The 9,386-nt window shown below is 37.8% G+C and overlaps 1 long non-coding RNA gene across 1 annotated transcript; it reads right to left on the reverse strand.

Annotated features, from left to right (window-relative positions):
* Positions 1-4,651: 4,651 nt before the first annotated feature.
* LOC112465972 lies at positions 4,652-5,500 on the reverse strand. The gene is made up of 3 exons (XR_003042092.1): positions 5,398-5,500; positions 5,196-5,314; positions 4,652-5,127 (listed from the first exon to the last, which is right to left on the reverse strand). It is a non-coding gene; the product is annotated as an uncharacterized LOC112465972 (long non-coding RNA).
* Between the last annotated feature and the right edge of the window lie 3,886 nt (positions 5,501-9,386).

The following is a 9,386-nucleotide window of genomic DNA, read 5'->3' on the forward strand; positions in this document are numbered from 1 at the left end:
TATATATATATATATACAAGGAATTCAAGCAAGCGCGGGTAAACGGCGGGAGTAACTATGACTCTCTTTATGGAAAACGAAAGAATGAATGTCAAACCCCCGGGTTCTCGGATGGCTCGGGTACTGCGTGCAAGATGCGCAAGCGATAGTGCTGTTGGTGCGAAGGTGCCTGACAGGGTCGTAGCTGGCCCGTCGCGTACTAGGAGTAGAGCCATGTCCGAAATCACAAAAGGGACAGAAGCATATGGCTGTGAGTTTTGTCCAAGGAAGTTCCAGACCATGCGTGGTCTAAGTCTGCATGTTACTAAGGCCCACCCAGTGGTGGCCAGCGCTGTGGATGTCGAGCGCGTAAAAGCACGTTGGTCAGTGGAGGAAGTCAGGCTCATGGCTCGCGCTGAGGCTTCAGCCACCTTAGACGGGGGAATTATCTTCATGAATCAACATCTGCAGGAGAAGTTTCCCCATAAGAGTCTCGAAGCTGTCAAGGGTAAACGTCGACAAAAGGCTTATCGCGAGATGGTTAGAGTTTTCTGCCAAGAGTTGCAATCGCGAAACGCGGTTGTCATCGATGAGGGCGATAGGGACGGCGCGGCGATGACAAGAGCTGTTCCGGCCCTGTGACCATAGAATCTGACACTGTTGATCCAAGCGCACATCAGTTTTCCCCTGAGCAAAAATCTCAGAGGCTGCGGGACATTATTAACCAGCTCATAGAGCAGAGCTCAGCGTTCCGTAGCTATCAGGCTGATACTCTCGTGGGCATCGCGAGAGATGCTCTACTGACGGGGTTGGTCGACGTCCAGGCTATCAAGAGATGGCTGGGCTTGATCTTCCCGCCGTCAGCTGTGCGCTCTCCACAGCGCGCCTCGACAAAGCAGCGCAATCCTCCTGACACAAAAGAGAGTAAGAAGCAGAAAAGAAAGAGAGAATATGCACACGTGCAGACTCTCTACAAGAAGAACCCAAAGACCTGCCTATCGCACGTCCTCGGAGGCGGCTCGGCACGTGAGCGACCGTCCGCTGTCAAATTCGACGGGTACTGGTGTCCCGTGATGGAGGCGTCCAGTGACGCGGATGGAGACATGACGGCCTTGCGCGAGTCGTACGGGGAGGCGGAGCAGGTAGCGCGTACTAGCCATTCTCTCGGAGGATGCTATCAGTTGGGGGACGAGCTGATCGGCGCCTTAGGCTACGCAGACGACATTGTGCTCTTTGCCTCTACCAGGTCCGATCTACAGGAGAACTTGACACGGCTTCAGGCTGCTTTTGCGCGTAATGGACTAATAATCAAGGCAAAGTGCTGTCCATGGTGGCGTCCGGTAAAGACAAAAAGGTAAAAATCGACACAACACCTTACTTCACCGTGGGGGGAGCGCTGATCCCGCAAAGATTTCCTGTCGATATTTGGGCGTACCTGGGCTGCATGTACGAAAGTGCTAGGGAGTTTGCTAATAATTCGCCCCTAGCTTATTCCATCGAGCAACTCACTAGGGCGCCTTTGAAGCCGCAACAGCGGCTGAGGCTCTTGCGTGACTTTCTCCTGCCACGGTATTATCACCGTTGGATAGTGGGAACAGTCACGGCCAAAACGTTGAAGGGCGTTGATATTATGGTACGCGCGGCCATTAGACGATGGTTGCGATTTCCTTATGATGTTTCTGCTGGATATTTTCATGCGCCGATACAGAGTGGCGGGCTTGGTTTGCCTCTATTCAAGATTCTAATCCCTATTCTGAAGTTTGACCGACTGCAGCGGTTGTGTCGCAGCACTCTGCCCGCGGCGCGCGCTGCCGCCGAAACCACATTCGTGGCTAGGCGGTTGGTTTGGTGTGAGAACCAGATGCGCATCCGGGGCAACAGGGTGCATACGTCTGCTGAGCTCAGACAACAATGTGCAACCTGGTTGCGCGAGTTGTGCGATGGGAACGGGCTCAGGGAGGCGGAAACGTCAAAGCTGAGTTCACACTGAGTGTCGGCGGGCGCCGACCTCATTCCCGGAGCCGACTACGTGCACTATCATCACATACGGGCCAACTGTATTCCGTCTAGAGCGAGAGTCTCCCGAGGTCGTGATGGGCGCGAGGTTCGCTGTCGTGCTGGTTGTCCCGATATCGAGACGCCGGCTCACTGCGTTCAGCGTTGCTTCAGAACACACGGAGGGAGAATCCTGCGGCATAACGACTTTGTCGTCGAGTCGGTGGCTTCTTTTAGCAGAAGGGGTGGCATGTCGATGCGGAGCTAACCTATTCGACCTCTGCCGGCCTGAGGCTGCCCGACCTGACCATTGCTAAGGGTGGTAAGGCAGTGGTCGTAGACGCGCAAGTAGTATCCAGCAAAACTGCGTTAGAGGTATCGCATGAGCGCAAGGTGGAGAAGTACCGATCTTGTAATGATCTAGTGGACCGGGTAGCTGAGCGCACAGGAGTGCTGCGTGATAATGTCCGTTTCACCGCCATTATGATCTCATGGCGAGATGTCTGGAGCCCTAGGAGCGAAGGTGAGCTGCGTAGTTTGGGCCTAACGCCTGCCCAACTGCGTATAATACGCTTACTACTCGCGTCCTCTGGGGCTCATGGCTTAATTGGAAGAGATTTAACGGAATAACAACCTGTTATGTGCCGGGGCGGAACGTAACCGCAATTAGTGGTGCACGTTGGAGTGTGCATGATTAGTAGAGTGAGAGCGCTAGACAGCTCCTTTCAAGCACTTCCAGGGTGTTAGCTGCGAACACCGACAGTAAACCACCTTGCAATATCGTTATAGGTTCAGAGTTACTGTGCATTATTGCGGTCGTTTTGCCTTAAACAAAACAAATAACCAAATGCCTCGTCATCTAATTAGTGACGCGCATGAATGGATTAACGAGATTCCCACTGTCCCTATCTACTATCTAGCGAAACCACTGCCAAGGGAACGGGCTTGGAAAAAATAGCGGGGAAAGAAGACCCTGTTGAGCTTGACTCTAGTCTGGCACAGTAAGATTTTAATAAAATATTTTTATTTTGTTACCTCTGTAATTCTTTCTTATTAAATCTTTTATTCTATTAAAAAATACATATATAAACTTTGTATTTAAATACCTTGTATTTCCTTGTTGAATTAAAAAAAAAAATTAATCTCGTAAAATTATTATTATACACATTATTTTTTTATTTACAATGTAAAGATTTGTAAAAGTAATACAATTACTTTTCGATGCAATCAAAATATAAAAATATTTTATTAAAATATTTAAATTTACAAGAAAATATATAAGGTATTGTACATATTCTTTCTTGTAATTGGCGCAATTTAAAGATTTTTTACTTTTTTGGAAAATAGTAGATGTTACTTGGACTGAATAAGGTAATAATTTTGTAATATAATTTTGTTAAAAAAAATTAAAGCTACTACTACCTGGGTTAGATAAGAAATCACGAAGATTACCAAACATTATTATTACTGCAACGTACAATTTAAGAATCCCTGCAACTGTCTCATTGTGGCAATATTTTAGATTACTAAAAAATATTTTAAATTACTAAAATATATTTTAGATTACTAAAAAACATATTCATGTATTGCAAATGTATGTGTGTGTATAAAGATTTGCAGATTGAATCTTCTGTTGTGCAATATGTAAATAATGAAAGTCAAACACACCATGTGCAGAAATCAAGTGTTTTATCAAAACTGTTCAACAGAATTGCAATAAACAGCTCTGTCAGTGTGAACACAACAGAGAATTTGTTGTTCGTGAGCATTGTTGTGGTGCGTGTGCATGCGTGCGTGTGTGTAATTATAGTATAGCCGACACTAATATTTTTTACAAAAATGTCACAAAACAGACAACTTTATAGCTATATTCCTATTGAAACTTTAAAATGTGTATGCGTATATATAAAAATTGATAATCAAATGTACATAAAAATGCCTATCAATAAAAAATAATTGGAATAAAATATTGTTTACTATATATTTGTCACTGTTCATTTTATACTCTAATATTATAATTGCTTTAATATAAAATAGTAGAAATTGTTCCCGATCTATAGATCGAGTATTAATATTTCTATTGGCGTTAGAAATTCTGATAAGATTTGAACGTTCAAAAAAGATTAAGAAATAGGAGTTGTAAGAACGAAAGGAATTGTATATCCAACATCATTAAATATGGATTCTGTAGGACAACAAGATTAAACAAAGGCGAAAAGAAAACGTTATCAAATTTAAGATAGAACTTGCAGGCCAAGGAATATTATCGGAGGCACAAATGACCATGTACAAGATTTATAGTAGGTTTTAAATTTTGATTCGGGTGGGCACAGACTGTCAACATCTGTCCGATAACGAAGAGATACATAAGAAAATAACATAAACATTTCTGTTGGGAACTGAGCATTTGCTTGAAACTAACTTGTATCGTCTAAAATTTTTTGTACGTATCACTAGGGTTATCTAAACTGATGACATTGTGTCCTTCTTCAGTTTTACTTCTCAAGCATGTAAACTTTCGCAGACGAAACTCTCATACAATCCTGATATAGACATCAGCAAAGTTAAAAAGTGTAAATACTAATGGATAAAGAGTTACAACGGGTAAGCCAGAGAATAAATTATAATTAGAAAAAATTATAACATTCTATAATAATAATATATATAATAATCTGCATTTACATAATAAATGCATGTTTATAACAGATGATAAATTCTAGTTGTACTTTTTTACTAGCGTGTTAAAATAATTTACATTTGCTATTGAGTCATATAATGCACGCAAAACATATGCAATCATTCATGTAAGCACTAAGTAAGTTACTACCTGTATATCTACTTTACAATATTACTTTACTTTATTGCTTTTAAATAATAGAGAAAATTGTCAAGAATATAAAACAGATGCGATAAAATTATGCTTAAGAAAAAGAATGCAATCAAGAGTAGTGTGGTTTCATATATCGTATAAAAATATAATTATATAAATTAGAAAGTTGAGGCTCTGTTGAACATCCACACGTAAAAGAAAACAGGCTAATTAAGAGCCAATCGCTGTTGACCGTACGAAAAACGTTTATTTTTCTTTAGGAACGTTCATTCTTCTTTATTGAATATTAACGTTTCGGTCCCTATTCGGACCATCTTCAGCATCTAACAAGGTTTAAACATTAGCATTATGGACATAAAATTCGCAATTATTACATATTAGATATACATACCTACTATAAGTAAAGATATTAATTTAACGGGTTAATTTAACCAACGGCGACCACTCACGAATGTCAAGGTATTTATGTATAGGGCCTCCTCTAGGTTCCAACCACAAGGAGAAACTACGCTATCGTGATGAAGTTATCGTTTTAATTTTATATATTATATGTCAATATATATATATTATATTAATTTATGGAGGTCACTCACCCTCTCCAGTTCGTAAGGAGCAAACCGTCAGTCATGATCATCGGAAACTAACTGTCCGTTTGTAATAAGATCAAAGTCATGATAAATTCGTGTAAACATTAGATTATAAACAACCGCGCGCGCAAACACACACACAAAGTTCAATTTTAGATAGCTCGTTTGTAATGGTACTCTCTGTATCTGTTTGTAAATTGAAGCCGTTTTTTTGTCTTTTAATATATATCATTTTAGGCATTAGTCTCCTTCCGTAAGACTGTTCTTCATCCAAAACTTTCACTTTATTCCAATCAAACTCATGATTATTGATGAGTCTGTGTTTAGTCACTACAGACTTCTGTGCCGTGTTTTTGTTAATATGTTTATGTCACACGTGCATGGAAAGTAGCCCATTACGCACGCAACGCGTGCGTGATAGGCCACTTTCCACACATTTGCAACATAAAATAAGGTATGCAACACGTGCGTGAAGTTGAAAATTCACGGGTGCGGAGTTGACGCACGAGCCGAAGGCGAGTGCGTTCACCGCACCCGGGAATTTTCAACTTCCAGCACTTGTTGCACAAATAACTATTCCGATGTTCCGTTAATCTCGTTTGCAATAATCTTTTTGTTTGCCCGACGTAGGACGCGTCGCAATCTTTGCATGAAATTTTATAGACCACATTATTCCGTGATCCTATGGATATTTCATCTTTTTGTACCCGGATAAATCTTCTGAGTTTATTCAAGCTTGTGTAGGATATTTTTGTATTTAAATCGCAAACTATGTTAGAAAATTGTTCTGATATTTTCGAGATATACGGTATACGATATTGGTGTACTGTATCTTCGAAGTCGATCGTTAATCGTTGTGTCAATGTTCATATTTTTTTTGTTCTGTAACGCGATCAAAGTTTTGATATGTTTTTTTAATATGTTAAAAATGAATTAAAGCGGATATACGTTAATTAATGAGCTATTGATAGCGAACTCGAGATTTTTTTGGTGGAAGCTTGGATGCGACAGACAGAAGGCTCTGTCTATAAGTGAAATTACAGTGCCTCTTTTGTGACAAAGAGGGTGTCGCGATTCGTAAATGTGTAGGTTTATGAAACCAGTCAAAAATTATGTAGTTATTATGTAAAATAAGTGTAACGTCAAGCAAACTTAATCTATTGTCGATTCCTTCTTCTAAAGTGAATTGTAGTCTAGGGTGGAAGGAATTGAACGTTTGTAAAATGTAATCGAGCATGTCGGATGGTGCAGCCATTACAACATCGTCAACATATCTAAAATAAAAGGGGAGAGATACCGTACAGTTCGCAATCGCCTTCTTTTCTAAGTCTTAATTGTAATGTAGTAAAGGATAAAAATTTATACTTTATATACCCCGAGGGGGCCTTAAAGGGCGTTTTGAAGGGACGTACCCAACCCTATCATTTCATTTACTTCCTTTTACCATTTTCTTCCTTTTTTTGTACCAATAGTTTAACGTCTCTTCCGAAAGACGGAGCCCAGGTTTCCATCTAGGGATACCTCTATTCATTAGATGGGGGGGGGGGGCAGCATTTTTTTTGAAAAAATTCTTAGTGGCCTAGCGGGATTCGAACCCGGCAGTAACCGGGTACAGTAGTACAATCTGTTCTGGATTACGAATATGGCGCTTTACCCACTAGATCAGCTGTCTCCCTCTAATTGTAATGTAGTATCTGCGATTGTTAGAGAGAGCGGAGAGCCCATTAGCATGCCAAAAGTTTGCTTATAAATGATGTTATTGAACGTAAAAAATATAGAATCAAGGACGAATTTAAGTGCAGCCATAAATTCATCACGAGGAATATCACACTTGTTCTCAATGTAATGCCAAAACGTTCATTTATGCTATTGATAGCCAACTCTATGGGGACGTACGTTGGTAAGAAGGGATACCACGTCTAACGAGATTAATTTTTAATTATCTTGTATAAATTTGTTCTTTAGTTTTTCTACCAGTTCGAACTGTTCAAAATAAAACTGTCAGGTTTAGGAATAGATTCATAAATAATTTTATATAAAAAAAATAGAGACCGCATAAAGTGGGCTATTCGTGGATGATACTATAATTCTTACAATTAGGGAAAATCCTGCATCTTTATGAATTTTTGGCAAACCGTAAGCTTTTGGTAATAAGCCATCGATACAATTAATATATTTATACGTGATATCATGTATTCGAGTTTTTTTCCATCTTGTGAGCATTGTGTGTAAATTGTTAATTAATTTTTTAGTGGAATCTTTTTTTATTACTGTATACGTGTTTGTATCTCCTAATAATCTTGAAATTTTTTCCGTATAATCTGCCTTGTTAAGAGCTACAGTGACATTGCCTTTGTGAACAGTACATTCGGATTGTCTTGTAAAAAAGTTTTAACTAAATGTGAAGCATCGATAGCAAAGTTATCTAATAGAAACAAAACCTAGAGCAGGCCCTATACAAATACCTTGTCATTCGTGAGTGGTCGCTGTTGGTTAAATTAACCCGTTAAATTAACATCTTTACTCATAGTATGTATATCTAATATGTAATAACTATATGTTTTCTTTAGAACAATTAATTTAGCTTATTGCTTTATGGATAAAGATATTAAAGTAATGTAAAAAACAAATACATATGTATTTCACATTTTATATTTGACATAGTATGTCAAAATATGTCAAAATATGTCAAAATAAAATACAAAATAAAATATTTTAGATAAAACTGCATAGAAGGTTACATATTACCGATTTTAACGCTACTTAAATATGTTGTAGGAGTGGTTTTTCTGAGTAATTCTCCGCAAGAAAAAATGGGAGACGGTATTGGTTTAAAAGATATAACAAATCGGAGGGGCGGTAAACGCTCCTCCTGCAGCAGGGGTGGAGTAGAGTGGACCTCGGTTTGCATAGAAAATTAAAAACCCGAATTGAACAATAATGTACCTCGTTTTGCTCTATAAGCAGGGGTCGGGTGGGATAGACCTTGCTTTGCATGGAAAATTGAAAACTCAAACCGATTAATGTCTTTTAGTTTTGTCTTATAGACTTCTTAAAAAAGATGTCAGACGTCTTAAGTACGTCTTAAGTATAATGTCTCCAAGAATTATTTCATAAAAAACGTTTTTAAGAGATCTTTTAGTTATGTCTTACAAATGTCTAAAAAAAAAATCTTAGATTACTATGTTTTTAAGCGTGTTGTCTGGGTAAACATATAGCTATATAATATCTTATCTACTTTAGCATTTGTCCTCTATTACAGCTTCTAGTCATACTTGAAATGTATAAGTTTTTTATTTGCAACGACTTGAAGAGGGATGACAAAAACAGTTATTGTGCAGATTTATAAAAAAGTTTTTAAAAAGTTACATTAGTTGTAATCTTGCCAGTCACTGTTTTATACGAATAAGTTACGAACTATTGAATTTATATCATTGTTATCTAGAAATTTATTCAATTTATAATTCATGCAAATAAGAATTTGTAAAATTTCTTAAAAATAAAAAATATTTATTAGTAAAAATTTTGCAATATTAACTTGTGGAAATATATCTTTTATGATATAAATTGTACAACACTTATTTTTTCTTTGTAAAAATGATATACAGTAAAGACATCATTTAATAAAAAAGATGTCAGTTTTAATTACGACGTAGTTGAGGAATAAATAAAATTTTGCGAAACGCTATTTTTGCTATTTTAGATAATACATTACAATGAGAAACATAACTAATAAAAATCGTGTAAAACTATTTACTTGCAAAAAAACTTTATTTAGGGAATTTTTTCCAAATAAAAATGTTATAACTGTTTATTTTTACTTAATTTATTAAGATATAATACGCAACCCATTTCTCATAACGCATAATCTTTAAAAGACTTCACAGCAATATTTATATCTTGTTATTGGCATAATACTATGATAATAATTAATATCCTATACAGCATAAAATGTTTTCAAAAAATATTTTTGAATATTTCTATAAAAATATTGC

The sequence above is a fragment of the Temnothorax curvispinosus genome, unplaced genomic scaffold, assembly GCF_003070985.1.
Source record: "Temnothorax curvispinosus isolate PA1 unplaced genomic scaffold, ASM307098v1 QBEX01015696.1, whole genome shotgun sequence".
Taxonomy (NCBI): domain Eukaryota; kingdom Metazoa; phylum Arthropoda; class Insecta; order Hymenoptera; family Formicidae; genus Temnothorax; species Temnothorax curvispinosus.